This window comes from Ailuropoda melanoleuca, chromosome 12, assembly GCF_002007445.2.
Source record: "Ailuropoda melanoleuca isolate Jingjing chromosome 12, ASM200744v2, whole genome shotgun sequence".
NCBI lineage: Eukaryota > Metazoa > Chordata > Mammalia > Carnivora > Ursidae > Ailuropoda > Ailuropoda melanoleuca.
The window spans coordinates 41890786-41904276 of record NC_048229.1 but is presented as its reverse complement, the minus strand read 5'-3'; the positions used below and the strand labels follow the sequence as shown (position 1 = coordinate 41904276).

Sequence of the window (13491 nt, the reverse complement as noted above, 5' to 3'; positions counted from 1 at the left end):
AACAAATTTGCCAACCACAGCACAAGTTTACATGTAATTCTTTTTTTCTTTCTTCTTAGAGAATCTAGTCAAAACACTGTCTTAGCTCCTCCCTTCCTCACCAGGTTGAGCGAGCTTAAGCCATCCGTTTGTAAACAGGTTCCTTTGTCACTGTGCGCATTCCGTCTTTGGAGTCCCCTCCNTCTTTTTTTCTTTCTTCTTAGAGAATCTAGTCAAAACACTGTCTTAGCTCCTCCCTTCCTCACCAGGTTGAGGGAGCTTAAGCCATCCGTTTGTAAACAGGTTCCTTTGTCACTGTGCGCATTCCGTCTTGGAGTCCCCTGGCGTTCTGGGTGATTTCTAAAAATTTGCGCACAGTAAAATTTACTCTTTGTGGTATGCAGATCTACGGGTTTTTGACAAATCACACGGACTCATTTTCCAGTGTTGAACCTGCCTTGCAATCCTGAGATAAACTCCATTTAGTTGTGATACAGTATCCTTTGAATACATTGCTGGACTAAATTTGCTACTGTTTCGCTGAGGAATCTTGCATCTGTGGATGGCATATTTCTTTTCTTGTAAAGTCTTTCTCTGGTTTTGGTATCAGGATAAATCGGGTCTCATATAGCAAGTTGAGAAGTTTCCCTCCTATTTTATGTTCCTGAAAGGGTTGTGTAGGATTGATATGATTTCTTCTTTGATTATTTAGTAGAATTCACCAATAAAACCATTTGGGTATGAAGCTTTCTTTGTTGGAAAGTTTTCATGAAAAATTCAATTTCTTTAATAGATAGAGAACTATCTGCTTTATCCATTTCTTCTTCAGTGAGCTCTGGTAGCTTCTTATAAAGTTATACATTTACCATACAGTCCAGCAATCCCACTCCTAGGTATTTACCCAGGTGAATTGAAAACTTGTGTTCACACCGAAAACTTTCAATTCAGAAGTTCATGGCCAGTTGTAGGACACACTGCAGGAATACCTAGGAGTGGTCCTGCTTAATGCCAATTCCCAGGACTTTAAGACCAGGCGATGCTAGCCCTTGACCACAGCTGGACACCAGATCCAGGATGGCCTGTATAGGAGAGCAGCTAGCCAGGCTGGGGCAATCACAGCCCTTCCACAGAACTTGGAACTTGAGGGGCTGACCTGTAGTGTGCAGACCTGGGTGCTTTGAGTGATGGTGGCCCTGGGCTGCCATGTTTCCTGCCGTGTGGTTTCAGGAAACAGAAGATGCTGGGGGAAGAGAACAGCTCAGGCACAGGGAGAGGGGCTGGGATGAGAGCCCCAAAGCACACAGTTTGCTGCCAGGTTTCTCATGCATTTCTTGTGTGAAGCTTTGGGACACACCGCAGGACAGGGTCCCTGAGGAAATGTTGTGTTGGGTTTCTGTGATTTGCAGGTGGAAGTATTTTAATGCTCAAACGTCTGCCCTTAGACACGTTCTGTTTTCTTCTAGAGAGGAGTTTTTCCATATCACCTGCCCCTTTCCTTCCTCTTTAGTCTAAGTGCTGGGCCACTGTGGCCAAGCCACACCACATTGGTCTTTCGTCTTTCATGAAGTGAAGAAAAGCCTTTCCGATTTACTGCATGCAGGGATCTTGCAAAGAGAGGGTGCTCAAAGGACGTCCAGGACAAGGACGTTGTAAGGAAGGACACCAAGACTTGCCTTGAGATGATCTGAATTTTGGGCTGAGATATATCAGAGTGACAATGACAATGGGGATAATGACTTGGGATTTTTGCCTACCTAGGAGCAGAAAATGAACTTGTTGCCTCGAAATGTGACAACTCCTATGAGAACAGTTATTATTATTGTTGTTGTCATTGTCGTCCTTGTTGCAGTTAGACTTGAGAGAACACTGAGTTCACCATGGTTTTGGGTGTGTCCGTGTTCTCTCTGCCTTCTACACTTGACGATGTCAAATGTGGCTACCCGTGGCCACACTTTAGATGGAATCCAATGAGACTTTGGCTCTTGGGGACAAAATTAGGAAAACTGGGCTTATTTTCTCTTTATTTATAAAAATTAAAAAAAAAACCAAAGGGAAATGTAAACACTATTACCTGTTAGTTTTTTAAGCCACATGGAATGTTATCTAAATAAACATCTGAGTGAGCTTTGGAACAGGCATTTCTGATGCTCATTCTCTGAAAAAAAAAAAACAAACCCACACGACTCCCTTGTGTTTTGCACAATTTCCTTTGTTGACAGTATAGGGATTCACGTGGAAGAAAGCCCACCCCAAGGATCTCAGGGACTTGCTCTCCGCACACAGCCCACTAGGTGCCGGCACGAGGTGAAGATGCCCTCGGCCTCAGCTACCTGTGAAAAATGTAAATTTGTATTTCCAGTGCTAAATAACAAGCTTTTTCCCTTTGTTATCTGAGATGTCGGAGCTGCAAGGAAACCTTTAAGCTTCTTGGCTCTGATTATTTCAGCTGCTGCGATGCTAATAATTCACATATTGAACAAATAAAATGGCCTGGAAACCTGCTAACAGGAATTTCAAGGCACATCCATTCTGTTGACAAATGTGCCCTTCTGAGAGGCTTACGGAGGCCCAGTTTTATTTGGTCTTGGTCCTGAGGGTGGCACACATACCTCTCTATTTCCGAATATTTTTTTTCCTTGAAAAAGTTGTAAACGTAGAAATAGGCAATTCACAAAGGAAGAAAAGGCAAATGGCCAAGAAAACATATAAAAGCAAATTGAAGCAGTGAGATTTTTTTTTTTCCTCCAGCCACATAACAAAATATTATATAAAGGCTGATGAGAACTCCCAGAGTTGCTGAGAAAATGAGCATTTTTATATCCCAACTTCTAGGTACACTGACAATGTGCATCCGTGTTTCATTGGCTCCCTTTGGCGCGAAACAATAGCCGTGGGCATTCATTTTAAAGACCTGATGGGATTCCTTAGTGGGGATGAAGACTGAGGTCATTCAGTGAGATGGCTGGGGAGAGAGACCAGAAACAACCTCATGTCCGTCAGCGGGATGGGTTGGACAAATGACACGGACGGCTGTCTGGGGGTGTGGGGCAGGCACGAAGAATGAGGGGGCAGAGCTCCAGGTGCGAATGTGGACACGGGTCACCGATGTACCTCCAAGCAGAAACAGTTACGAAACTGCTTATTTGGGATTCCACTTCTACAAAGAAATCTGTATGTGCCTTTAGAAAAGTCGTCTGGCCAGGCACAGAAGGACAAATATTGCATAATTCCACTTACACGAAGCATCTGGAGGAATTAAATTCGTAGAGACGGAAGGGAGAATGGTGCTTTCCAGGGCCTGGGGGCGGGGGGAGGAGGGAATGAGAGTTTTTGTTTCATGGCGCCGGGTTTCAGTTTGGGACGAAGAAGAAAGTACTGGAGGTGGACGGCACCTCTGACCACTTAAAAATGCCTAAAGTGGTAAAGTTTATATTATGTCTATTTTACCACAATACATTTTTTTAAAAAGACTTATTTATTTTAGAGAGAGAGAGCATGCACACGTGTGAGTGGGGGAGGGGCAGAGGACGGGGGTGGGGTGGGGAAGAGAGAAGCAGACTCTCTGCTGAGCAGTGAGCCTCAGAGTGGGGTTCCATCCCAGGACCCCGAGATCATGACCTGAGCCGAAATCAAGATTTGGTCGCCTAACTGACTGAGCCATCCTAAAATTTTTTTTAGGTAGCTGAAAGGATATTTGCCAAAATAGCAGTGTTTTTCTGTGTGGTTAGTTTTTGTTCATTTTCTTTACAACAAGCCAATATGACTTCTATATACTGTGAGCCTATCCTGGCCAACCAGTGAGCTGTGAATTCATTGAATAGCTGTGTTTTTGTTTATATTTCTTAAATGTTGCTATGTGGACTTGGAGCCTGCTTTCCACACCTTCCCTCAGGTGTTTCTGCTTGTCAAATTTTCCCTGAAAAGCAAATATCTAATTCTTGCTCCCCCTTGCCATTCCACTCACTTCCCAAACTTCTGCACTAGAGTGGCTCAGGGGACAGACTTGGGCATAGGTCCTGACACCTGAGAACTTCAGTTTCAGCCCCTGGAGACTGCTTTCCCCCACATGGGCACCGCCACCTGTCCTAGCCACCAGGGGGATTTGCTGGGGAGGGAGAGGACATTTGGGGGGCAGTTCTTAGAACTCACAGCCACCAAGCTGGCACCACCAACTTGGCACTGGCAGAACAAATGGGTGGTCCCAAGGACGAGCTGTCAAACTCCTTGTCCCCCACCCTACCCCCACTCTCTGTTTCCGCTTCCCGCCCCTGCTCTCTCTTCTCTGGAACCAGCACCTGAGAGAGGGTGCCTGGTTGACTTTGGTCGCATGCGTGTCAACGCTTGCAGGGAGCAGGACAGAATGTGTTGATCAATAGGCCTCTGGACTTCTTGCAATGGCAAGGGCCAGAGCGTCCTTAAAAGGAAACTGAGGCATGGAACCAGGAAGGGAGAGCCTCCTAACCCCTGCACCTGTCCAGTCTGTCCACTCAGCAGTCATCTTCCAGAGCCCAGGACTTCTCCATAAGCTGTTCCCTTGGCCCGCAACACTCTGGCTCCAGACCTCTGCCTGACCAGTTCCTCATTCTTCCCGTCTCAGCTTGAAGGCCGCCTGTGTGGGCTGTGCCACCATTGTGGTCCCTCTGCCAGGCCACCTGAGATCCCTGGGTCCCGAGCCCAGGTTTTCTTCTCTCTGGCGTGCTTACCTCCACACGAAGGTGTAGCACTCACTTACGCACTGGCAGGTTTGCAGCTAGCTCTCCGCGAGTCCTTGTATTAGTTAGCTGGGGCTGCATCATGGAACACCACAGACAGGGGCCTGAACCATGGAAATTTATTCTCTCACGGTTCTGGAGGCTGCAAGCCCAAGGTCAAGGTGTCAGCAGGTTTGGCTTCTCCTGAGGCTTCTTTCCTCGGCTTGCAGATGGCCATCTTCTCACTGTGTCTTCAAGTGGCCCTTTGTCTATGTGCTCACATATCCTGTCCAAGTTTCCTTTTCTTATAAAGACACAGATCAGATTGGATTAAAGCCCATCCCAATGGTCTCAGTGTAACCTAATTTAAACCTCTTTAAAGACCTTATCTCTAAATGTAGTCACATTTGAGGTATTGGGGTTTAGGGCTTCAACATACAAATTTGGGGAGGACACAATTTATCCCATAGCAGTCCTCAAGCAGGGTTCTGGTCCTCTCCTCCATTGCTGTGGAAGAGAAGACTTGCCTAAAACATTGCCTGGTGCATGATGAGGGTTCCAAGATATTTGGAGAATAAAGGAAAGAAGGAAGGAGAGAGAGAGAGAGAGACAGAAAAGAGGGGCAGTAATGGAGTTAAGATCTGACAGGTGTGTCCAGCATGGTGATGGTGCTGTCCCCAGAAGCTTCTGGGGCTGAGTGAAGATGAAATGACCCTGTAATTATAAGAGGATGGTGGCCATGCTTCATCATAGGCAAGAGCCTAGGAGCAATTGCTAGTTTTGGAGTAGGGGGAATTGGGTGGATGTTTACGAATACATTTAGATTTGGTATGAGTTTTATTTGGTATGAGTTTATGCTCCATGACAAATTACTGCAAAGCTTAGTGGCTTAAAAACTGATCTGTTTCTAAGTTTCATAGTTTCTGTGGGTCAAGAAGCTGGTTGGCTGGGCGCCTCTGACTCAGAATCTCTCATGAGGTTGCAGTCAAGGGGCTGCGGTTTCATCCGAAGGCTCCACTGGGGGAGGATCGTCTTCCCAGCTCACAAACTGGCTGTCAGTGGGATTCAGTTCTCGAGGGCTGAGGCTGGGGACCATCCTCTTCCTTGCCATGTGGGCCTGTCCACAGGACAGCTCACACCATGGCTTCCCTCAGAGTGAGCAAGTGCCTGGGTGAGAGATGGCGGGAGAGGGCAGCCCAAGATGGAGGCCATGATTCTCTGTAACCTCATCTTGAAAGGTGACATCCATCACTATTGCTATTCATAAACGAGAATCTCTAGGCACAGCCCATGCTCAAGGGGAGAGGTGTCCACAAGAGCATGACTCCCAGGAGGCTGGGGTCAGTGAGGGCCACAGTGGACCATAAATCCCCTGAGACCAGGCTAAGGGGAAAAGCCCACTTGTGCATCTCCACGACCCGGAAGCCATCACATGGTACCAGCATTCCTGGCAATTGCAAAACACTAACACAGTGTGAATGTTCTCGGGATGTAATGCATATGCAAGTGGTGGCATTCTCTGTGGTCGAATAAATAATGTGTTTGGGTTCTTTGAGAAGCAGACACAAAAATGGGATTAGATCTATAAGATATTTCCTGGGGGAAAAATGCCTGAACAATAAAGGGGGGACAGCCCCCAGGTCTGATGCAGACATGACCCCTGCCCGTGAAGGAGGAGCAGGTAGAAAGAGGCTCCCATTGCAGCACATTTCAAGAAAGGTTTGGCTAGGCTGTCAGCTGGCCATTAGCTGAGTCCCGCACCTGGCAGCACGGGCTGGCATTCGTACCCCTGCCATGCTCAGCTGCATGCTGGGAGCAGCAGGTGGGGAGTGTGACAGGGAGCCGTGCATTTTCTTGGCTCCTGAATGAATAGACTAGATCTGGACAGATCATGTGGTTAAATCTTGAAGACATAATGCTGGGTGGGAAAAAGCAACTTATCAGAGGATACAAGTATATGTTGCCACTTATATCCAAGTTTAAAGCACACAAAACCATATGATACATTGGCCATGGGTACATCAGAAGTAGTAAAAGTATAACACGGAAGAAGAGGCAGTATGGGAACCAAACTCCAGCTGGGTCAGGGAGGGAGAATGGGATGGGGTGGGGTTCACTGGTAGTGATGCCAGATTCTCGGGGATGCTGGTGGGACTTCTTTCCCATGAAAGACAGGATGAAAGAACAGTGTTTCTGCACACAGCCAGAGCCACGCTATCGTCTGCTTCAACTCAAGTGGGTAAACCCCTGCTGACCATCTCCCACCAGGCGTGAGCTTTGCTGCCTTGGGTGATGGGGATGTAGAAGGCATGCTGATGGCTGAAGGACACAGACAGTCACCAAAATGGGCCCGTAAATTACAGGAGGATGATGCGTACAGCCCCAGGAGCCTGTTCAAGGTATAGAAGGAACAGAGAGGTGGGAGGGCAGAGATATGTCTGGCTTGGGTTCTGGAGACTGAATAGGAGTTTCCCCAGAGGTGCGCATTCGGGTAATGGCTAGTGTTTCCTTCTGTGCCAGGCACCGTTGTAGGTACTAACAACTTGCAGGTATCAACACTTTTAGTTCTTACCCTGACCTAGTGAGGTAGGTCCTGTCGTGCCCCTATTTACAGGTAAGGAAGCCAAGGCTCATAAAAATTCAGAAGCCTCTCGCATGGAGAGTGAGCTGGGAAGCCAGACTGAACCCTCTGCAGGTCAATTCCAGTGTCTGTGCCTACTCATGCCTCTTTTCCTGCTTGTGGGACTGTCGAGGTGCCTTTCAGTGGGACCTGAATGACCTGGGTCGGGACTGTCGCATCTTGCAGTGAATAACTCTAAACCACAATACAAGGACATTATTTGATCTTCAATTCTCCTCCAGTTTTTCTCATTTAACAGAGGAGAAATTCTCAGTTTTGATGCTAGTGTGCCTTGAATGTTCTGGACTACTTCCTAAAACTCCCTGGTGGAGATTAATACACACACACACACACACACACACACACACACACACACACAGAGAGAGAGACAGACAGACAGAGACAGACAGAGAAACAGGGATGCAGGCAACAAAATGTACAATGTTTTGTTAGGGTCCTGCTTCTATTTCTGGTTCTCTATTTACAGCTACAGTCTGGATCTACTTTCAAGGTAATGACAGAGAATTTCCTTTTGAGGTGGAAATGCTTGCATAGGATAAAATGAGTTGATTGAAATACAACCATCAAGTCCATAATAAAGGTTTGCTGCCCTCCATGTGGAGGAGGGGGCCTCCGAGCCCTGGTGAGTTGCCTTGTGTCCCCTGTGGGGGGTTTCCGAGGGGCTCTAACAGGGACAAGAACCCTCACCTGGAGGCTGGAAGTGAGCTTGGCCTCCCCTCTACTCCACTTGGACCCACGCCTGGGGGTGTGAGGGCTTGTCCTGCTGGCTTTCCTAAGCCATCCCAGCAGCCTTGGGGTTCCCAGATCTGCACGTGTGCCTCTGGACTCAGACTCTTTCAACCTGTCACGTCTCTACCTCTGGCAGCTACAGGGTTAAAGAACAAACCTTATCTGTTAACCCACCTCAGGGCTCTGATGTGCTTTGCTCCATTAATAATTTAGTGAGGTGGACTGAATTGGATTGATTCTCCCCCAAATCAATACACAAATGATTATTGTTTCAGGGCACTTCTGAGTGCTCAGCAAGGCCGAGGGGAGCTTTTTGATTGAAAATTGGAACTGCACTCATCATTCAAAATACTGTGGAGCAGGTTATGTAAACCAAGGGGTAACCTGGTGCTAACATTTTGATTGCAATAAAAGTCTTCCTTTTTTTTTTTTTTTTTTTTGGAATGGTGCTTTTACGACATACTTACCATCACTGTTCCAGGTCTATAATTTTAAAATTACTGCTCAATACCAAAGGCAAAATGATTTTACTGCTGCTGGTCTATTAAAGTCATAAGAATCAGCACTACCTTGGAGAGCCATTGTGCCACGCCAAGCCCATCCCCAAGGACACACCTGCAGGTGTGGTGGGGCCGGCTCAGTGGGCTGGGGCTGGTGCCTGGGTGTCTCACAGGGTGGAGTGGGCACTCAGCCCCCAGCCTTGCTCTTCTCCCGGCATCCCCTGGCCGCTCAAGGCTCGGGGCGGGGCGGGCAGCGGCACCAGGACGCCACAATCAGACTGGCCACCTCACCCCATGGAGCACAGGTGGAAATGTTGTCACAAACCTGACTTTATTGTCAGTTTATTTTGAGTAATTTTTTTTTTGCTGTGGTAAAATATATACAACACAAAATTTACCATTTTAGCCACTCGCATCGTGTGGCTCAGTGGCATTAGGTATATTCACACCGTGGCTCGGCCTTCACCACCATCCATCCCCGAAGCTGAAATTCTTGTACCCATCCAACACGAACTCCCTGTTCTTTCCTCCCCCCAGCCCCTGGCAACCACCTTCCCACTCGCTGTTTCTGTGAATTTGACTCCCCTAGGTCCCTCCTATCGGTGGAATTAGGCTGTTTGAGTCCTTTTGTGACTGGCTTATTTCATGTAGCATGATGTCTTCGAGATTCAACCATGCTGTAGCACGTGTCAGAATGTCCTTCCTTTTTGAGGCTGAGGAATATTCCATTGTGTGGCTTCATTCACCACATCTTGTGTATCCAGTCATCTGTCAATGGACACCTAGTAGCCTCCAGCCCTGTGGTTATTGTGCGTATCGCTGCTATAAACACGAGTGTACCCCCTGGGGCTCCTGCTCTCCCTTCTTTCCAGTGTGTACTCAAACGTGGGATTGCTGGGTCCCATGGCCGTTCTACGTTTAACCTTTGGGAAACTGCCCACCTGTCTTCCACAACAGCTGCACCATCATAATCCCCATCAGCCGTGTGCAAGTGTTCTAACTTCTCCACATTCTTGCCAATACTTGTTATGTTCTTTCTTTCTCCCCCTTTAAAAAATTTGTCTATTAGAGAGAGAGGAAGAAGGAGCAGGGGGAGGGGCTGAGAGGAGGGAGAAGCAGATTCCCTGCTGAGCAGGGAGGCAGATGCGGGGCTCGACTCTGGGTTCATAACCTGAGCTGAAGGCAGATGCTTAACTGACTGACTGAGCCACCCAGGCATCCCTCTCCCTTTTTTAGTAATAGCCATCCTAATGGATGGAAAGTGGTATTTCATTGTGGTTTTGATAATTTTAGTATTTTCTTTTTTAAGTAGGCTTCATGCCCAGCATGGAGCCCAATGCAGGGCCCGAACTCAAAACCCGGAGATCACGAGCTGAGCTGAGATCAAGAGTCAGATGCTTAACTAACTGAGCCACCCAGGTGCCCCTGCTATTTTTAGTATTTTAAATTCAAATAAATCCCAACGCCCTTTCTCTAAAGCTATTTTTTCCCTCTTACCTCTCCCTGTCCTCCTGTCCTCCTATGCCAAAATTTGTACATTATGTGCTATTCAGAAATTCCTCAGGTATGTGTTTTCATGCTACTTTCTACCAAAATGGCTGAGATTTAAAAATGTCATTTGAAAAACATGGATTCTAATGTATATGGAGCAAAATAGCCATTTAGGAGACACTGTCCTTTGGGGCTCCTCTGGCGTCGCAGGAGGGGTCTTGGAAAGTGCCCAAGGACAGTTTCTGTTCAAGGAGAGATTGGCTCAAAATGCAGACACAACTGTCTTCTCATCACTTGAGTGAGTAGCTGGCCTGGGGGGCTTGGTGCTTCTCTCCAAGGGGGGCCTGAAGCCTGGGGGTCAGTCAGTATGTTACATGCTGGAGGGGCGGCTCACAGGGCTGAGCACTGCTCTCCACGTGCTCTCCGCTCTGCCTCCTGGCTGTCCTGGCAGAATGAAGGAAGAATAGAAATTTGCTCTGGGAAGAGTGGAAATGTTCCACAGCCAGGACGAGCTGGGTGGAGGTGGGGGTGCTTGGAGAGGATAATAGGCAGAGCTAGGCCCTCCGTGACGCTCAGGTTAAGAACTTTGAGGTCTGTTCTGGAGTATTTTCTGCAGGGGCCTGATGCATTTTGCACGTTGACAATGTGAGCTGCTGTCGGGGAGGCCCGGCACTATGTGAAGCTTCTGCAGATATCTGCAAGAGAGGAGATGGATGGTGCCAGGCTGGGGCCAGGAAGGTGCCGTGGTGATGGAGAGAAGTGGCAGATTTGAGATACATGGTAGGGACGAGCCATCCAGTCTTAGTGATGGATTGGCGTTGGGGGATTGGGGTAGGGATTATTGACTCAGTAAACGATGTGACCATGAACGGAGCGGAGCCCAAGGGAAAGGTGCCGACTGCAGAGTGAGAAGTGTCTGGTCTAGAGTGCAGTTTGGACAAAGAAGGGTTTACCCTCGTGGAAGGCACCTGCTTCCAAGGTAAAACTAACCTGCCAAAGTCACGTTTAGCCTTTGATCTCCAAGTAAATTCTAACTATTTGAAATCAAGAAAAACAATGACCATCCAACTTGGCAACCAGTTGGATAAGAGCGGGCTTGAATTTGCGTCTTCCTACAGGCAAATGATGGAGGAAGATATGGGGAGCTCTCAGCAGCAGTGGCTGCCTCCCTGTTCTGCAGGGGTCTTGGGGTGTGTGGCTGTGAATGAGCATTGGGAATGACCCCATTGTTCTGGACAGAGGTTTATGGGGGACAACTCTGTGCCCCTCCCCTCTCCTCACTCCTGGAGCAGATTGGCTGAAGGCCTCAGTGGCCCCCAGTCCGCATCTCACAAAACACATGTGAGTGTCCGCAACTTGGCTTCCTCCTCTCTCGGAAAACCAGCTCTCTCGGAAAACCAGCATCCTCAGGAGGACACTGAGCCCTTGCCTGGGGCCTTCCACCCTCTGTCCCCCTCATCTGCCCCAGCAGTGTGCAAGTTCTTGGGGTTATTACTGACATCACACTCTTTCCAGCACTAAATTCTCAACTAGTTGGGAGGCTTTGGGTTGTGATAGACACAAAACTCCGGTTACAGCTGATGCTGGAACGGAGGCAGGATGTTTGTTAAAAAGCCGCAGGGTCCTTGAGCTGGGTGCCCAGTCCCGCAGCAGAGGCCGGGCTGCCAGGAACCATTTCAGAAGCGGCTAGTTGGGTTGGGGGAGAGGATTAGGCCAGGGCTACATTGGGGAACCCGAGCAAGCCCCCTGCCTGGGTTGGCAGCCTCAAGAGGGCACTAAACTGGAAATGGGGTGTCAGGTAGTTAAGATCTCAAGATGAGCAAAGAGTAGCTTTGTGCCCCAAAAAACTTATTAATCAGGATGAACCATGTCTTTTAAAGTTATTTTTAAAAATAAATGCAAATAATCCATGATGAACAAAATATCAAAAGTTTATAAATACAGATAGTTGGTGCTCGTATGTTTTACGATCCTACACTCGTTTGCAATGGAAACAGCTGTTTCTAATCTGCCCAAAGTTCCCAGGTAGCTAGCTGGGCTGTCCCTTGCCACCTGGGCTTAGGAGGGTTGACAATGGAGTGTGTGTGGACAAATTGGGCAACTTTGTGATTGTAGAGCTTTTACTGATCTTTCCACTCAGTTCAAAATATGGGAGGATATTTTGATTAATGTATATAGGGGTTCACATTTTTCCTTTTGCCTCAGGACTCCCCATGGCCTTGGTCTCCGCCGTGGATTCCTCTCATAGCTTGGAAAACGTGCATCTAGAAGGCATCCTCAAGTGGAAACAAAATTTCGGACACTCCCTGCCAGCTCTGCAATCTTGTTGAACATTTCTGCCATACATAAATGCCCATTACATGAGCAGTCAGCAGTCTCGGGAAATTCTGAAACCAGATTATGGTAGGCTAGTGCTCTTTACCATAAATGAGTCATTTATCTTGTTATTTGATTCTTAAGTCATTTGCTACATCTCTCACGAAGTCGGCTTGTGAAAAATCACCAAAGAAATTAGAAGAGAGAGAACACACACCCACCCACCCAGAAAAACTAAAAGGTGTTTTCCCTCCCATTTTTTTTCTTAATTAAAATCCAGTTGGCCTGCACAGTAAAAATGAGTTAGTGAGTTTCATGGTCTACAACTTTCACTAATACAGTGTAAGTTCCTCTTTACCTTCTCTCCAAAAAAGAGGATATGGAAGGGAGTGGTGGTAACTGAAGAGGGGTCCCAAGCCTCAGCTCAGGGCAGGCCCGGGGGCACATACTAAGCCTCTAGGCCAGGACCTCTGGTTGCACATTAGTCTCAAGAAAGGAGGGCTGACCCTACTTCACTCTAAATGGCCTCCTCTGCTCTTCTCCATGTCTCTCTCCCGAGTTTCTGCCTCTTCAGGACCAGCCCCTTGGTTGACACCACTCCCAGGTGGCAGCCCCAAGCCTGAAGAGCGAGCCTCCTTTTCATTCCCTGACGGCCTGATTAGGTGGACTCAGGGGTCCCCGGAAGGGGTGAATTTCCAGAGGCCTAACGTGTTCCCCAGTGTGTCTTCAGAAGCCTTGCTCTGCACAGAAGGATGCTTTCCAGGGAGATGCCAGGGCCAACTGGGCTGTGGCAAACGAGGGGCAGGTCGCAGGGGCGGGACCCGGGACAACTCACGGAGCAGACAGGCCTGAGCCCTGAGCCACCTTGCGCCGTTCTGCCCTCGAGTCCCCTAAGCAGCCACTTTCTACCAGTCCTCCGTGTCCTCCACTCCCTTCGCCTCTCCGACACAGTGGCGCCGCGCTCTCCGGGAGGGACCCGTTCGTGGGCCTGGGGGCAGACCGGGCTGGAGCTGACGGGGCCCTGGCTCCGGAGCGGGGGGCGCCGACCGGCCGGTGCGGCAGCGCGGAGCTGTCCAGCACCGAGGCGGGGTGCGCGCCCCCGGCCCGCCCCGCCGCCTCCCCCGCCCGGACAGCGCCACTGCGG

The 13491-nt window shown here is 48.6% G+C and overlaps 1 protein-coding gene across 1 annotated transcript in view; it reads left to right on the top strand.

Moving 5' to 3' along the window:
* Positions 1–13491, top strand: part of LRP3 (LDL receptor related protein 3) — a 30715-nt gene that overhangs the window by 5567 nt on the left and 11657 nt on the right. The gene's annotated exons all lie outside the window — the stretch shown is intronic.